Source organism: Lepidochelys olivacea (genome assembly GCF_965140295.1).
Source record: "Lepidochelys olivacea isolate rLepOli2 genome assembly, chromosome: 26".
NCBI lineage: Eukaryota > Metazoa > Chordata > Testudines > Cheloniidae > Lepidochelys > Lepidochelys olivacea.
The window spans coordinates 9,861,293-9,880,720 of NC_140436.1; positions in this window are offsets into that span (position 1 = coordinate 9,861,293).

Here is a 19,428-nt window from a genome sequence, read left to right on the forward strand (position 1 = left end):
ATTAAACTACTCACAGGAAACATCAAAATACCCACCATTGATCAGGTAAACATAGCTTGCATGGGAACTCAGAAATTAGAAGCAGATTCTTTGGAACACTGATACAGGTTCAAATGATGTCTAAGAATCCCAAGGATTCAAGGCCTACAATCCTACATACCAGCTTATTAGCAATGATGGAAAGAAAAGCAGGAACTAGCCATGTCTCCAAAATGGTTCAATTCCTAGCCCCCCTTATTATATTGCTTAAAAATGTCCCCTTCCCCAAAACTTGCCCACAAAGTGCCTTCCCTCTTGTAATTCTCTTGTTGTATATTCCGGAGAGGATTCCCCACTTGCCCTGCCCTGAAAGGAATAGCAGCATATTACATATTCCAACTGTTGATTTGACAGTAACTCCAGAAATCTTGTGGAATGGACAAATTCAGATGCAATGTTGCCTAATGGTTACAGCACTGGGTTGGAGACCAGCATTCTATTCCTCGCCTGTCCTTGAATAAGTTGCTTCCTCTCCCCATGCCTCAGTTTCCCACCCATAGAACTGGGGACAATGATACTGACCTCTTTCGTCAGGCACTTTGAGATCTACTGGCGCAAAGAACTATATAAGAGCTAGGGATGATGATGGATGATGATGCACACTTCAAATCCCACCTGTCCTTCTAAATTCTGGAAGGGGTTGAATTGAGGGGCATCATCTAGCCCGTGTCTAACCCTTTATTTGAAATACAAGTTTATGTGGCCACTCAGAGTCCCTAACATAGTGAAACAACAGCCACTGAGCCAAGCTTTGCATTTAATTGAGGACAAGGAACTACAGGGTTTGGCCAGTGAAGCTGGCTTTGATTAGGTGTTTTGTTTTGTTTTGTTTATTTTTAATTTAAAGAACCGTTTTTATGCCTATAGTGCACAATTCAATATGTTTCCTTTATCTGGGCTATGTCAATTACATCATGGGGGAAGCTACTCAAGTGTCTCTTTCTGGACATGTTTAAAAATTAATTTCACTGGAAACACATTTCAGATGGGGGAAAATGTATACCCCCCCCCCCCCAAAAAAAGGGATAGATAAGGGCAATAGACAATCTAGAGAACACGCTGCTTGCGTAGCTCGTGGCTATTTCCCCAGTATTTATTTTATTTTTTAAAAGAAAAGAAAATTAAAATAATGGATTAGTGTTCAAAAAATTCTCAAGTACTGAAAGATGGTTTAAAATTAATTTTGCCTAAAGCTTGCATCTTATTGATATTTGAAAATGTCATTCAAGATTTGCAGAACACTCATGAAAATATGTGAGCAGCAACTTTGCCATACTGGAGAAAGTTACCTTAAATAAAGCATAAGGGCATGACTGGATGAGAAAAATATATCCCTCCAGAATAATTAAGGCTCGGACATTTCTTTAGTTCGAATAAGCACATGCAATACGTTTATTTTGCTTCTAAAATATGTGTCCCAATTCTCCCTCAGCAATGTGGAAAGCTGCTGCTGTTATCTAAGGATGTGGGGATCTGGCTGGCTGCAGAGATCAAAGGTCATCCTCCATTTTGGGAGGCATGACTCTAAACAGCAGGGAGCAGAATAGACTTTGGCAGGCTGCAGCTGATAGAAGCTCTCACTGCTGTTATGTAAATAAACAAATTAATTGTTAAATATAAATTATTTCTGTCTTAATCAGAAGAAACAATACACAAGTAACTACCAGTGAAGTATCTTGCATAGGGAAGAATCAGATCTCTGGATTTATCGGCCTCACAGGCACCATGGTATTTTCAGCTGTCATGGGGCTTGCAATGATACGGACTTACAGTTACATTAGTCAGTCACTAGATATTTCTGTGTGATGTGTGCAATGTTTCAGAGAAGGTGTATTGCCTGGTAAACAAGGGAGACAAAACTGGAAGCTTTTTGTGTGGAAAAAAAAAAAAAAAAGCTTTTTTGTGTGGAGCTGTGTGGAAGCTTGTTTCCTTGGGTGATGTTTTTCTGTATAATAGATTACTCCTGTTCAAGATGGACTCTGAGAACATATATCAATACATAACCTATGTTTTGGAGAATACGAGAAATGACAAACGTGGGACTCAATCCAGGTAGTTCCTTACTGGTTACCTACTGCTTGCCAGCTATGACAGCACCCTTCCTTTGTCTACTTACGAGACACTGCAACTTAATCTGAAGAAAGTGTTATTAGTATGCTCATACTGTAGATTGGGAAACAGAGGTACAGAAAATAGGGGTGATTTGCCTAAAGTCAGAGATGGCATCGTGTAAGACAGATTCCATTCCAGAATGAACATTCAAGGGTTCCTCGATCTAGATCTGCTTGGGAATTTTTTGCCAAATTGTCCCCTCCCCGCTTAAGAAAATGCCAGTTCAGCAGAAGAGAAACTTTCTCAGGTCCAAGATGGAATTTCTGTTCAAAACCAAAGAAAACAATATCCCAGAATAGCCAATACCATGGTGGTTAGGAGATTTATCTGAGATGTGGGAAACTCAGGTTCAAGTCTAGTTCCCTAACCAGCAGGCCAGTTTGGTTGATTGGTCAGTTGGTCTCTCTCTCTCTCTCTCTCTCTGTTTAGAAATGTCATTGTTTCCATATAAAAATGAAACAAATTTGAAACCTCAGTTTTTTTTCACAAAACGGAGTTCTTGTTTTCCAGCCAGCCCTACCGCCTTGCCAGGGAGAGAGATCTGAGCACAAGGAAGTCCTCAGACCTAGTACCATCTCTGACACTGGCTATCTATAGCTTTGGGCAAGTTCTTTGTCGCTTATTTTCCCCATCTCTCTAATAAGAACAATGGTAAGTAAAGGGCATCAACCAAAATCCCAGACACAAACACCTCCAAATCTTGTGGAGAAGCCTGAATCAAGATGACAGCCTGGGCCCATCTCTACTACTGATAATACTTACCTACCGCACAGTTAGATCTACACACAGATCATTAGACTGTTTACTTACTACCAATAATACTTTCATTCAAGCACCCCAAAGTGCTTTCTAAACACTAAATTATTATTAAAATGAAGAAGGAACATGCTAGACCAGAAGATTTCCTGGCATCCTTCCTGATAATGGCATACTGAGATTTTGCTGTTTTACTTCAGCAAAGCTTCCTTATTTTGTTCCACCTTTACTGCTGTGCTTAAGGAAAGTACAAGTTGCTATGGTGATATACATCTCCATGGCAATATGATACATCACAGATCAGTGTGGACTCAGAACATGAAATGTGATCCCATTGGAATTGGTGAAGAACAAGCTACAGATTTTAATTTTTTTAAAAAACAGATCACCGTATTAAATGGACTCTGGCTTAAAGGTAAATTCGGCAGAAGGAGCAGGATAAAATAAACTAGCAATTAAAAGAGCTAAGAGGAAAAGAAAGCAAAGAAATAGTTAAAACTTTATAAAAAGTTGTTCTAAAATATGTTTAATATTAATAAAGCCAGTTTAAAATATGGTTCTACCTTGAAAAGTGATTGCGAGCTTTTAACAAGCCTGATTCTTATTTATACCACTTTGGCATTGTCAAGGCATCTTAGCCCTGGTCTACACTACGAGTTTAGGTCAAATTTAGCAGCATTAGGTAGATTTAACCCTGCACCCGCCCACACGACCAAGCCTGTTTTGTTGACTTAAAGGGCTCTTAAAATTGATTTCTGTTCTCTCTGGCGAGGGGAGTAGCACTAAAATAGACCTCGCTGGGTCGAATTTGGGGTAGCGTGGACGCAATTTGACGGTATTGGCCTCTGGGAGCTATCCCAGAGTGCTCCATTGTGACCGCTCTGGACAGCACTCTCAACTCAGATGCACTGGCCAGGGTAGACAGGAAAAGCCCCAGGAACTTTTGAATTTCCTGTTTGGCCAGTGTGGTGAGCTGATCAGCACAGGTGACCATGCAGAGCTCATCAGCACAGGTGACCATGGAGTCCCAGAATTGCAAAAGAGCTCCAGCATGGACCCAATGGGAGGTACTGGATCTGATCGCTGTATGGGGAGAAAAGTCCGTGCAGGCAGAACTCCGTTCCAAAAGACAAAATGCCAATATATTTGCCAAAATCTCCAAGGGCATGATGGACAGAGGCTACAACAGGGACACACAGCAGTGCCGCGTGAAAGTTAAGGAGCTGAGGCAAGCCTACCAAAAAACAAAGGATGCAAATGGTCGCTCCGGCCCAGAGCCCCAGACATGCCACTTCTATGATGAGCTGCATGCAATTCTAGGGAGCACCCCTACCACTACCCCACAACTGCCCATGGATACCTGCAAGGGGGGAGTCTCACACAACAGGGATGAGGATTTTGTGGATGAGGAAGATGAGGAGGAGGTTGAGGATAGCGCACAGCAGGCAAGCGGAGAATCCCTTCTCCCCGGCAGCCAGGAACTGTTCATCACCCTGGAGCCAATATCCTCCCAACCCTCCCAAGGCGGGCTCCCAGACCATGAAGCCGGAGAAGGCACCTCTGGTGAGTGTACCTTTGGAAATATAATACAGGGTTTAAAAGCAAGCATGTTTAATGATTAATTTGCCCTGACGGCTTGGGATGCATTAGCGGCCAGTATAGCTACTGGAAAAGTCTGTTTATGTGTCTGGGGATGGAGCAGAAATCCTCCAGGGACATCTCCATGAAGCTCTCCTGGAGGTACTCTAAAGCCTTTGCAGAAGGTTTCTGGGGAGGTCAGCCTGATTCCTTCCTCCATGGTAGGTCACTTACCACGCCAAGCCAGTAGTAGTCTGGAATCATTGCAGAACAAAGCATTACAGCAAATGGGCCTGGGCTTTGGTGGCATTCAAGCAACATCCGTTCTTTATCTCATTCTGTTAGCCTCAGGAGAGTGATATCATTCATGGTCACCTGGTTCAAATACGGGAAATTTTTTTAAGGGGACATTCAGAGGTGCCCGTTCCTGCTGGGCTGTTTGCCTTTGGCTGAAAAGAAATCATCCCCACTGTTAGCCACATGGTGGGGGGAGGCCCATTCACGCTGAGCTGTTCGCGTTTGGCTGACAGGGATCTTCCCTGATACTAGCCATGCGGTGTGTGTGTGTGTGTGTCAGGGGGGTGGTGAAGCAATCATCCCAGAGAATTGTGGGGAGGGGGTTGTGCTGCACAGTCACCCTAAAACTGCAGCCCCTCCTTTTAAATGGCCAACCCAACAGGCTTTGCTTGGTGTGGGAAAGGAGGGCACTGCTATTTGAAACTGTTCCCACATGTTATGAAGGTTGAAGAAGCCGAAACCCTTTGCCTTACCACGGCTGCCTGCAAGCCGAATTCTGTTGCCCAGCCGAGCACGTGTGATGTCTCACACCAAACCAGCAGGCACTCAATATAAGAGGCAAAATGCCACCTTGTACCAAAAGCACATGTGCTATGTAATGTGAATTGCTTGATTCAGTGTGAAAGTCTAATTTTTTTAATACTACGCTCCCTTTTTTTCCTCCTGCAAATGTTTCTACGCTCCCCATATCATCTCCGTCCCAGAGGCTAGTGCAGATTAGAAGGCAAAAAAAACCCCACACTTGCAATGAAATGTTCTCAGAGCTCATGCAGTCCTCGCGCACTGAAAGAGCTCAGCAGAATGCATGGAGGCAAACAATGGCAGAGACCAGGAAAGCGTTAAATGAACGCGATGAAAGGAGGGAGGAGGCAGGATGCAATGCTGAGGCTAATGGGGGAGCAAACTGGCATGCTCGGGCGTCTGGTGGAGCCGCAGGAAAGGCAGCAGGAGCACAGACTGTCGCTGCAGCCCCTGTATAACCACCTGCCCTCCTCCCCACGTTCCATATCCTCCTCACCCAGACGCCCAAGAACGCGGGGAGGGAGGCTACGGGCACCCAGCCATTCCACCCCAGAGGATTGCCCAAGCAACAGAAGGCTGGCATTCAATAAGTTTTGAAGAGCAGTGGGGCCTTGTCCTTCCCTCCTCCTCTCATCCACAACCCCACCCGGTGCTTCCCTCCTCACCCACCCCTCCCCAACTACCTTGGCAGTTATCCCCCTATTTGTGTGATGAATTAATAAAGAATGCATGAATGTGAAGCAACACTGACTTTATTGCCTCTGCAAGCGGTGATCGAAGGGAGGAGGGGAAGGTGGTTAGCTTACAGAGAAGTAGAGTGAACCAAGGGGCGGGGGGTTTCCATCAAGGAGAAACAAACAGAACTTTCACACCGTAGCCTGGCCAGTCATGAAACTGGTTTTCAAAGCTTCTCTGACGTGCGGGGCGCCCAGCTGTGCTCTTCTAATCGCCCTGGTGTCTGGCTGTGTGTAATCGGCCGCCAGGCAATTTGCCTCAACCTCCCACCCCGCCATAAACGTCTCCCCCTTACCCTCACAGATATTGTGGAGCACACAGCAAGCAGTAATAACAGTGGGAATATTGGTTTTGCTGAGGTCTAACAGAGTCAGTAAACTGCGCCAGCAAGCTTTTAAACGTCCAAATGCACATTCTACACCATTCTGCACTTGCTCAGCCTGTAGTTGAACTGCTCCTGACTACTGTCCAGGCTGCCTACGTACGGCTTCATGAGCCATGGCATTAAGGGGTAGGCAGGGTCCTCAAGGATAACTATAGGCATTTCAACATGCCCAACGGTAATTTTCTGGTCTGGGAAGTAAGTTCCTTCCTGCCGCTGTTCAAACAGACCAAAGTTCCTGAAGATGCGAGTGTCATGTACCTCTCCTGGCCATCCCACATTGATGTCTGTGAAACATTCCTTGTGATTCACCAGTGCTTGCAGCACCATTGAAAAAGTACGTCTTGCGGTTTACATACCGGCTGCCAAGGTGGTCTGGTCCCAAGATAGGGATATGAGTTCTCTCTATCGCCCCAGCACAGTTTGGGAACCCCATTGCAGCAAAGCCATCCACTATGACCTGAACATTTCCCAGAGTCACTACCCTTGACAACAGCAGCTCAGTGATGGTGTTGGCTACTTGGATCACAGCAGCCCCCACAGTAGATTTGCCCACTCCAAATTGATTCCCGATTGACCGGTAGCTGTCTGGTGTTGCAAGCTTCCAGAGGGCTATCACCACTTGCTTCTCAACTATGAGGGCTGCTCTCACCTTGGTATTCTTGTGCTTCAGGGCAGGGGAAAGGAAGTCACAAAGTTCCATGAAAGTGCCCTTATGCATGCGAAAGTTTTGCAGCCACCGGGAATCGTCCCAGACCTGCAACACTATGCGGTCCCACCAGTCTGTGCTTGTTTCCTGGGCCCAGAATTGGCGTTCCACGGCATGAACCTGCACCATTACCAACATGATGTCCAAATTGCCAGGGCCCGAGCTTTGAGAGAAGTCTGTTTCCATGTCCTCATCACTCTTGTGATCGCGCTGTCATCGCCTCATCGCCTGCGTTTGCAGGTTCTGCACATACTGCAGGATAATGCGCAAGGTGTTTGCAATACTCACAACAGCAGCAGTGAGCTGAGCGGGCTCCATGCTTGCCGTGGTATGGCGTCTGCAGAAGAGCAGAGTTGCAGCGGAAGCAGTGGTTGACAATTGATGCCACGAGAATAGATATTTATACAGAACAACGAGATGACCTGCGAGGTGGATTCATGGCACCAAGAGAGCAGAGTTGCAGCAGAAGCGGTAGAGGAAGACAGCACCGCGCACATTTCCCGAGGAAGACCACAAGTACCTTGGAGCACGTGAGACACAACATGGAGAAATTCACTACTGAGGCAAGAGCAGCAGAGCAGAGTTGCAGTGGAAGCGGTGGATGACGACGACGGTTAGCAGTCCTACTGCATGGTCTGCTGACAGCAGTGTAGCGTCTGCATGGAAAAAAGGTGCGAAACAATTGTCTGCCTTTGCTTTCACGGAGGGAGGGGCGACGGACGACATGTACCCAAAACCAACCGCGACAATGTTTTTGCCCCATCAGGTATTGGGAGCTCAACCCAGAATTCCAATGGCCAGAGGAGACTGTGGGATACCTACCCACAGTACAATGCTCCTAAAGTCAACGCTAGCCACGGTACTGTGGGCATACTCCGCCGACTTAATGCACTCAGTGTGGACATACGCAATCGACTGTATAAAATCGATTCCTTAAAAATCGACTTCTATAAGATCGACCTAATTTCGTAGCGTTGACATACCCTTAGTATAACAACTTCCTACTCACTGGCTGAACAGAATGAATAATTCATGTGAGTAATTTTGCCTAATTCTAAAATGAATTGCCCAGCTGTCTGCAAGTGGCATTTCCTCAGATTTATTCATCAAAAGGTTTGTATGAATCACGCTTGGTCTGCACTTTGAGCTCCAGCCATTCGTTGACAGTAGATGAAATTCGAGCTGTGGCGGTTAGTTTCTGTTGGAGACGTAGGTCACATGGCAGGACTCTGCTTCCTGGTTAGAGAAAGTAATGTAGATGAGATTAGGATTTTATAGAACTGATGTGATCTGCTGCTGCTGCTGTTCAGAAGCTCTAAGAATAAAGCCACTTTTGTTTAGCAGTGGGTGTTTGAAACTGAGTAGCGCAGCTTAACTCTGCTGACACTGAAATCCTCCTATTAAAGGCTATTGGAGGCTCTTGAAAATCCCGTGATAGGTACCTCAATGTAAATATAGGTGCCTAATTTTAGGCTCAAAAGTTTGAACAAGAGCAACCTAGATGAAGCTATGGTAAAGGAGTATTTTAATCCATAAACACAACAGAGGGGTGCACAATTCGAAGGGATTTAAGATCTGATCTCATTGATTTTAGCAAGGTTTGGTTCAGGCCCTAACACATTAAATTTAAAAAAATTAAACAAAAAAGCAATGTCAAACAAAGGAGAAAACAAAGCCTTAATAATCAAAATACATCTATTCTAACCCTCTGGCCACCCTTTCTATATAATTTCCCCTTGGAATTGCATTACTATATTGGCTGCATATTACCCAGTTCAGTATAAAGTTGAATCACTGTAAAGTTCAGAATGACGGAAAGGATGATTTATCAGCCTTACACGGTTAAAATAAGGATAATGGCTCACGTTAATAGGGTTTTTTCAGTAATAAAAATCCAGCCGCTAGGAGCTGTAAAATATATGTTTTTAAAAAAAAACCTCATTGCTAGATCCACTAGTTGGCTTGAGTTGAAGAAGCTTTCTTTAATAGAATTAACTTAATGAATGGCAGCATATGCAGAAAAATACACACACACAGAGGAGAGTACAAAATGCTATTCAACAGATCTATGTCTGACCATCTCCTGACACCAGGTTCTGAGACCTTTAGGTCAGCTTAATAGTACTTTACGGGTGGTTCCACTGAAGTCACGATTACTTCAGGTCCATAAAAAGAAAAGGAGTACTTGTGGCACCTTAGAGACTAACCAATTTATTTGAGCATAAGCTTTCATGAGCTACAGCTCACTTCATTGGATGCATACTGTGGAAAGTGTAGAAGATCTTTTTATACACACAAAGCATGAAAAAATACCTCTCCCCACCCCACTCTCCTGCTGGTAATAGCTTATCTAAAGTGATCACTCTCCTTACAATGTGTATGATAATCAAGTTGGGCCATTTCCAGCACAAATCCAGGTTTTCTCACACACCCCCCACACACAAACCCACTCTCCTGCCTTTCTCACCTAACCACTCGTTTAAGTTTTTAACGTTTAACCTAAATACAGGAATGGGGAAGATATACCCAAATTCCACCCTTCAGCACATCAAGCAGTGATTTGTGAAATTCCTGGAAAGCAAGGAAACTGCAGAAAGGTGCAGAAGCTGAGCAATTAGGGGAATTAGGGGCCCATCAGAATATAGGCCTTGATTCAGCAAAGCACTTCAGTCACTCCCTATTCAACAAAGCTCTTAGCATGTGCAAAAAAGTTCAAGCCAAGTGCTTTGCAAAATCACTGCCCTATGTAGTAAAGGATAAGGCTGCAGATCACTGGCAACTATTTAGAAGAAGAAAAATACAATCTGTAGCTAGGACATAGGTAGATTAGAATAGGGAATGTTTCCATGCCCCCACTTCATACCTAAATCACTGACACCTGGTTTAAATAAGTGGCTTTCAAGAAGTACATATACATTGTAAAACCACTTTAGCCGTAACCCTCCAGTGATTCCGCAGGATGAACCTCTCGTGTCAATTCCCCCCCACCCTCCCTGTCAATTATAGCTTTTAGATCCTGGAGAATAACAAATATAAATGTGGGGATCACCTAGGATAACTCTGTCCAGAATTATATTAAATAAACCTAATCTCTCTCTAATATGATTTCTCTCCCTACTCAAGGGCAATACTACTTGATCCAGTATCCTCTCACCTATCACTCATTCACTGGATGAACTAAGAAAAGTATGGAGCCAGGATATAAACTAGCTACATAAATAACAACATATGTAGCCACCAATAAATCCACCATTCACTTAAGACTGAAAGTTGTTCAGCAGACTTTTTTTTCCCCTGGACACATTGGAAGCTTGCTGGAATAAATATGTCAAGAATCAAAGGGAGTCATAGCAGCTGGAACTGTGGACAAACTAACTGCAGCTAGGGATTGTGGGAGCACAGAGGCTATGCTGGCTGTGCTGAAGACTGCAGGACTGGGGAGGGATCATTGCCATACAACTACTTCAATAGTTTTACCCCACATGGGGACCGACGGCTGCTTTGTGAGAGACCGGAGCAATGCAGCTAAAATGTGGCCAAGAGTCTGGCCCTTGGTATTTACACAAGCTGAACGCCTGTAGAATTGTCTTATTGTTCTGCACTGCATTGCTTAGCACTGCCCTCAGCCTCACTTCTGAAGGGTCCCCAAAGCAAACCCCAGCCAAGGCTAATGAGCATTTGTTTGGAGCTAGTTTCAGCATCCTGGACTGCCAAATTATTGGAATTCATGCTGTCACTGCAACAAGGGGCCAATTAAATGCCGAATGGGATGGTGGACTTTATGACATGGACAATTGTCCACTGGGAACTGGGTTGGGACACAGAGCCCTTAATGACAAACTAGACATAATCAAGCCCACAAACTTCATTAAAATGTAGTCCTTGCAGTCAGCTTAATTACCTTGGCAATAAGCATCTATTGCTGAAAGAATTTAAGATCCAATTTGACATTTCACAAGTAGAAGGAGGACAAACATATATAATTGTTCAGGAATAACCATGTATACAGAGTGGCCAATCCCATTTTATTATTTCTTCAAATTAAATGACACTGGGCCAAATTCAACCCCCATATAACTCCACTAACTTCCATAGGTTACACCAGTGGTGACCCTGACCTATTATGGCTGGGTTTTTTTTTTTCTAGATTATTCTAAATAATAAGGATTTGTTTACTTTTTGTTATTGCTGTTGTGGGAGTATACTACCTGTGGAAAACGCAAATTAATTGACCTGGCTAGAATCAAGTGTAGTGCACTGAAAGATTCCCCACAGGACTCTTCTAATGAAACCTATTACTGATTTGTGATTCCAGCTATTCCAGCCAAGGTGACAGTAAAGTGACATAGGGAAATAAAGACCGGGATGAGACAGAGTCAATACTGCCCTCAGGTACCATATTGACAATCCAAGTATCACCTCAACTGCTAGAAGAGGGCCTCATCCTCCCTGATTGAACTAACCTCGTTATCCCTAACCCGATTCTTGCTTGCATATTTATACCTGCCTCTGGAAATTTCCTCTACATGCATCCGACCAAGTGGGTATTCACCCACGAAAGCTTATGCTTCAATACATCTGTTAGTCTATAAGGTGCCACAGGACTCTTTGCCACTTTTAAAGTATCCTGAGTCATTCTCCCTTCAGCCCCTTCCCCCCACAAACCATGAGATTGCCTGAGTAATCAAGATTATAAAGATAATATTTTGTGGTTCTTTGTATTTGCCTTCTGGTGTTCATGTTTTCCAGCTGCTCTGCCCAGGCATGAGGGCTAGAAACTTAATTTTATTTTTGAACAAAAATCTGAGATTCTGCTGTAATCACCTGACACCAGGAGCTAGTCCATTGAAATACAAATAGCATGAGACTGATGATACAACTGAGAGACTTAGCTACACCGGTACCAGTCTGAAGAAACTTCATGGACTATGGAAGTCTTACTCCGGACTGACAGCAGTGCAGCTGAGCACAATACGACTGCTTATGCTTCTAGAAAGAAGCCATGCAAATGGAGGAGAGTCACTAATCAAATGAAGGCTTGGATTTTCAGAGAGGTCTAACGCCCATTGGGATTCAGTGGGTATTGGGTGCCTAACTCCCTTAAACCCCTTTGGAAAAAAAACAGCATTAAAAAGACAAAAGAAAGATGGGAGAGAATTTTTAAATGATCAAAAGACCTGGCATTTAAAAAGATGTTCTTTGAGAGGATTGCTTCTATAAAATATCACCACCAAAGCAACCAGCATATGTAACAGTGTCACACAGCATCAGACAATATTTCCAGGGTAATTTGAGATCAATGAGATTGCTTTTGCGGACTAGCCTCCTCTGAATCATTTGCACAGAATGCTGGGCTACAGTAAATAAACAGAGGGACCTGGTTTGGAATCATAACAGCATGACACATGAAGAGTACACTGACAACAGCTGGGATAGCTCTACGGCTTGATCCTCTTGTAATACAGGCAAGATTCTCAATGGGAGTCTGGGGTGAAATTGAACCCTGTGCATTGAAACTAAGGCTGAAGTGGTGCATGGATTTTATGCTGCTCTTCTCATTGCCAGTCGTTATCCTCATTTAAAATCAGCAGAGAGGACCTGCAAGGAAGATGACCTTATAAACATCCACAGTAACAATATAAGACCAGGTCCCACAGATAGTCTCACCCGGTGTCCCCGTTCCACCACAGTTAGAATCTTCAGTGAGGAGTGGAAGGGACCAAGGGACATTCGGTGCCATTCAGCATGGAGCAATGGAACTACTTTTAATGCAGAGCACACAGCCTGTGGAAGTCATTGCCAGCTGATATAATTGAGGCCAAGAGATGAACAGGATATTTAAAAACAAAAACAAACAAAAAAAACACGCGGGGCATTTCGATGGATAATGAGAATATCCAGAGGTATGAAAATAGTTAATATTGAGAAAATAAACAAACGTTCTGAAAGGGAGTTGTAACTAGGACATGTAGCAGGGTCTCCCCCACCCCAGTGTCAGATCCTGTCTCTGCTTCACTCTTGTGTAAACTGACAGACCAACTCACCAGCTTATTCATCCACTGAAGTTCCCACCAGTGTTATTTTCATTCCTTTTCCCAGGAATGCATTTATTGTTCAAACACAATCACAGCTCAGCCAATACACGCAAACCAGGTCCTGACCCTAAGGGGTCTGCCTTAAGTTACCGTCTACACTGCAATCAGAGTTGAGGCTGCAGCACATGCATGTAGACATAACCCAGGATACCTTTCATCTAGCTAGTTTGAGCAACATTAGCAGTGAACTAGATGAAAGGTGGGAAGGGATAGCTCAGTGGTTTGAGCATTGGCCTGCTAAACCCAGGGTTGTGAGTTCAATCCTTGAGGGGGCCATTTAGGGAACTGGGGCAAAAATTGGGGATTGGTCCTGCTTTGAGCAGGGGGTTGGACTAGATGACCTCCTGAGGTCCCTTCCAACCCTGATATTCTATGTTTCTATGAGACATAGCCTTAGAGGGCTTCTACTGCTGTCTTCCATTGATATCCCCAGCCAGGTCTTTTCCCCTAGCTGGTGTAGCAAGCTTCCCCTTCTGAGTCCTTTCCCAGTCCCAGGCTCTCCTGCAAGAACTTTCTTACAATTCTTCCCCATAAATGAGTCACTTGTTGGCCTTTTGGCCAACCAGTTGGGAGGCAGCTGTTTAGTCACAGGCTGAGGCTAAACCCAACACCCCCCTGAAGAGTCATCCCACCATATGACAGGAGCCAATCTGTGACTATTATGGATTAAGGAAATTTTCCCTGGAGATAAATTATCTAAAAATTGCCTCCAACAACATTCTTCAGTCAGTGATTGGACACTGGACCACTGAGTTGGATCCAGCATTGGAATTGCTACGTTCCTAAGTCGTGAGCTTGTTGCCTCCATTTTATTTCTTCCTCACTGTCCTCTGCTTATCTCCTTATTTATAAACTCTGCCCTCAATATTTCACACAATACTTACACAGTGGCTAGAACGTTTACAACTTTTTCTTATATTCCTAGGTCCACTGATTGATTGGAAAGCTTACAGCTCAAATTGTGGCTGTACCAAAAGGATGGAAAATTATAAATACCGAGGGACTAACTCCACTTTTCATGTCTGTAGTAGTCAGTCCTTTGATACAGTTTTTGAAGACTCATGTTTTAAATTGTGAATCTAGAGGTTGAAAATCTCTAACGGAAAGATCCTAATAATAAATCATCATAAGCAAATGGATGAGATTGCAATGGTGCCATTAAACTTTACAACGCCCTCGGTGTTTTGAGGCTCAAATTGATTTTGATTGAGTGTCACATATTTACAGGACATGTCAGATATTTATTATACATTGTCACTTGACTTCTGCCAGGTGCCACTTACACACTTTTATGCATATCACATTTATTGCTAGTTGTTTGGCTTCATTTCCGTAATCCATACAGTTAACATAGTCTGCTGCAAATGTCAGAAGATAACAAATACAAACTAGACAGGGTTTTTTTTCCTCCCTCCCCCGCGCCTCAACACCTACAAGGTTCCCTGAAAGACAAATATTTCAACAGTGGAAATCCTTTCCATTGCTCAAGCAATTGTGAACATTGTAATTATGATTTAGTGTGGGGGCAAAACAACTGATTTTGATCAAATTACAGTCAATTATTCATTTTGCTCCCTTGTAGATAAAAATAAGAAAAGGGGCAGATCACGGAAGGAGAAAGAACAGTGCAACTGTTTATTGAGGAGCCAAAAGTTACAAAATTCTAATCTTAGTTACACCAGAGAACTTGACTTGAGTTACTCTGAGTTTACACCAATTTTTTTTGCATTTAAAAAACACAGAATCCACCTTTTATGAGATAATATATATGGTTGTATATAAAGGTAACTAATCTAAAGTGACTGCCATATAGGAGTATGTAACAATTTTCATAAATTGGCACGCTCAATAAAGTTATTACAGTGCAGAGCTGCCAGATTATACAGTTCTCAACACCGCTTCTTTAAATTTCTAGCCTCTGACAAACTTCAATTGCACAATTTGATTAAACTCTGTTTGTAAGACAGGACTCCTTTTAAAAAAAATGTTGATTCTTAATGATTTGCTGCCAGAGGAATACAATACAATATCCAGCAATGAGTGACTAAGGAGCAGTCCCATATTGAACCCAAAGGCTTAAAATGTAAACTAAAGAAAAGGATTTGGCAACCTTGATTAAAAATAGGGATCTTGAAATCAATAGCATCACACACATTTCTGAGTGCAGCTTCTCCGAAGAGAAAAGCTATATGACAGCAGCAGTCTGAAGTTTAGAAACACGACAACACATCCCTGATACACTATCATTTTGTGTGAGCTTTAAGCCCAAGTATTTTTACTTGATATAATGTCATCATGAGGTGAGGTGCATTCTAGAAGAATCTCTCAGCTCCTCTTGATGGAAGTGTGTGGTGATGGTGTAGATCAGTGTTTCTCAGCCTTTTCAGGTTGGCCACCCCTTATTCAAGGTTAAAAATTTCTGCATCCCTCCGCCCTTGCATTTACTATAAAAAAAAGAGTAAAAAAAGTGAAGCATTGATAAGCCTGTATAATTTATTTGTGTGTGTTTTAAGAGATTGACAGAGAATAGTGGTGACTTGGTCAGAGTTTATAAATACCTACATGAAGAACGCAAAATTATTAATGGGCTCTTCAATCTAGCAGATAAAGGTAGAACATGTTCTTATGGCTGGAAATTGAAGCTAGACAAATTCAGACTAGAAATACAGTGAAGGTAATCAACCACTGGAACAACAATGATGGGGTCTAAATTAGCTGTTACCATTCAAGAGAGAGATCTTGGAGTCATTGTGGATAGTTCTCTGAAAACATCCGCTCAGTGTGAAGCGGCAGTTATAAAAGGGAACAGAATGTTGGGAACCATTAGGAAAGGGGTAGATAAAAGGACAGAAAATACTGTATCATATTGCCTCTATATAAATTCATGGTAGATATATTGGAGTTGGAAAAGTTTCAGAAAACGGTAACAAAAATGATTCGGGGTATGGAATGGATTCCATATGAGGAGAGATTAATAAGACTAGGACTTTTCAGCTTGGAAAAGAGATGACTAAGGAGGGGCATGATAGAGATCTATAAAATCATAACTGGTGTGGAGAAAGTAAATATGGAAGTGTTATTTACTCCTCATAGCACAAGAAGGAGGGGTCACTAAATGAAATTAAAAGGTACTAGGTGTAAAAACGAACAAAAGGAAGTATTTCTTCACAAAACACACAGTCAACCTGTGGAACTCCTTGCCAGAGGATGTTGTGAAAGCCAAGACTATAACAGGGTTGTGATAGAGCCTTCAGTGGCTGGGCAGCCTAGTGGCCAGACCGTTGGTTAGGGACTGGAGGGGGGAACCTGCCCTCCTTTCCCTCAGGTCCTGGCTCAGAGTCCTGGGCCACACTCACCCCTAGACAGAGGAAATGGATCTTGCTCCCAGCCATGAGGGAGGAGCTCAGGACCTGTTGTCTGAGCTGTTTCTTATGTAAATCCTTTAGTTTGGGGCATGGCCCCGCTAGTCCAGTTTCCCCACAGTTGGGGCTTGGCGGTAGATTCCCCTTGACAGGGGAAGACTTACTTGCTTCCAATGGCTGCGTTGGCAGGCTGGTTGCTGGTCTGTGCCTTCAGGCAGACACACAGAAAGCTCCTGCCTCTTCGCCCGTCAGCCCCTGACTGAGCCAGGCTCCCTTCTTTTCTCCCCTTTCCAGGCCTGGCATTGGCTGCAGGTATAATGGGGCGGGGCTAGCTGAATCCACAGGTTTTCTTTAACCCCTGCTGTGTCTCTGCTCCTTCACAAAGGTTCAAAAAAACTAGATAAACTCATGAAAGATAGGTTCACCTATGACTAATAGCTAGGATGGACAGGGATGGTATCCCTCACCTCTGTTTGCCAGAAGTTGCGATTGGGCAACGGGGATAGATCACTTGATGATTCCCTGTTCTGTTCATTCCCTCTGAGGCACCTGGCATTGGACACTCTCAGAAGACAGGACAGTGGGCTAGATGGACCTTTGGTCTGTCCCGTATGGCCGTTCTTATGGTAACTCACGCAGAAAAATGAGAGAGAAAAACACATCCCCACCTCTTGGGGAACACTTTTCACAAAGTGATCACTTCATATCTGATCTTTCAGTACTTGTCCCTAAGGGAAACCTGCACAACACCATCAAAATGCAAGCTTGAGACACCAAAAATCATGGATTTAAGAGGGACATCGGTCTTATGGCTCATTACAACAATTTGCAACACATCACACTTCCTACTACCTTTTATGGCCAACTTCAAACCCTTTATGGATAACAATCTAATCCCTGCCTTCCACATTACCTCTACTGTTTAACAATCTGTCCCAACTTCCCCAGAGCTGAAGAAGAGCTCTGAAAGCTTGTCCTTTCTCCAACAGAAGCTGGTCCAATAAAAGATTTCACCTCATTTACCTTATCAGTATTAATTAATAGGCTCCACAAGTCCTAGGTGGTGCTTTCCTTACCTTCCCTGCCACCCTGAAAACATACCTTCAGAGACCATTTACATTTATCATCTGCCTCTGCAAACAGCATCTAACTGCATGTCTACACTACAAAATTAAGTCAACCTAACTTACATCTGCATACAGCTGCCACAGTAATGAGATTGCACTTAGACTACATCAACCGAACTACATCAACCTTGACTCCATGCTTCTTGTGAAGATGGAGTTATTAAGTCGGCGTAGTGGGCGAGTTACAGCAGCGGGAGCGAAATTTTAGTGTAGACGCTTACAGAGTTAGGTGGACAAAAGCTGCATTGCTTTGACCTAACTCTGTAGCATAGACCACGGCTAAGCAATAAGGCATATCAGAGAGGTGGGTTATATCAAGAGATGACGACTCTCCCTAAACCTATTGTTCTCCAGGAATCTAACTGAGCTATCCTAGACCAGTAAGTTTCTTCAGCCTATTGCAGGACAGAATGTCACTTCATTGCCTGTTAACCCAAAGCTGCAGCATTTCCTTGGAATGGAGAAACTGGCAGCTGGTAATTGTCTCCCCTCCTGATTTGCTGAGAGCAGCATGTTGCAGCTAAAAAGGAAGTGCTCACTATGACAATTAAATTATAACAAAGAGGCGACAGATACTTGTGAAATTTACATTTTTATTTCAAAGATGACATTTGAAAGCAACAATTCAAATGCCTCCGAATCTGTCTTCTCGGCACTAATGATTTCTCACAGTGATAAACACCTTGTGCTATGACCCTTGCTCAGCTCTTTGGGAAGTTGTGGGGATGTTTATCACCATGTACAAAGCCCATTCCATTAAAGTTATTGCTTAGAAGAACCATACTCCTTCGGTGCCTTTGGTGAATGTATTCAAATTTTCGTATTTTATGTCTTTTTGGTGGAAAAAGTGCTTGCATGAAAACTTTTCTATGCTATAGTTGCACATGACTCTCAGGAAAAGAGGTTTCTTGAAATGTTTGCATCTATAGAACATACAAGGTAAAATCCCCATGGATTCCATACTGACTTCTACCTTGTTATTATTTGCCTTACGCTAGTGCCTCGATGCTCCAACCAACATCAGGCTCCATTGTGCTAGGCACTATACACAAGACCAGCTTTCATAGATTCTAAAGCCAGAAGGGACCACTGTGGTCATATAAAGAAAAGGAGTACTTGTGGCACCTTAGAGACTAACAAATTTATTTATTTATTTGTTAGTTAGTCTCTAAGGTGCCACAAGTCCTCCTTTTCTTTTTGTGGATACAGACTAACACAGCTGCTACTCTGAAACCTGTGATCCTATAGTCTGACTTCCTACAGAACACAGGCTATAGGACTTCGCAAAATAATTCCTTTTGAATTAGAGCATATCTTTTAGTCAAACATCCAATCCTGATTTTAAAATTGCCAGCGATGGAGAATCCACCACAACCCTTGGGAAGTTGTTCCACCTTCACTATTAAACATAAATACCTTATTCATCTAGCTTCAACTTTCAGCCACTGTATCTTGTTCTATCTTCATTTTATATTTGTTGGGTGCCGGGCTCTTGAAAATCTGCCAATCAGTACCACAGATGGGAGCGTCTGAGTCCTGAGCACTTTGTGAAAACCTGCCTGCGGCTTGGGTGCCTAAACAGATGCTCACTCAGCTCTTTTGAAAATTTGGCCCAGGCTAAGAGAGGGGGGGAAATGATTTATGACACTTTCCACACATTCCCACCCCCCATCCTCTCATTCTTTAATCAACTATTATTTTTATTTTATCGTGT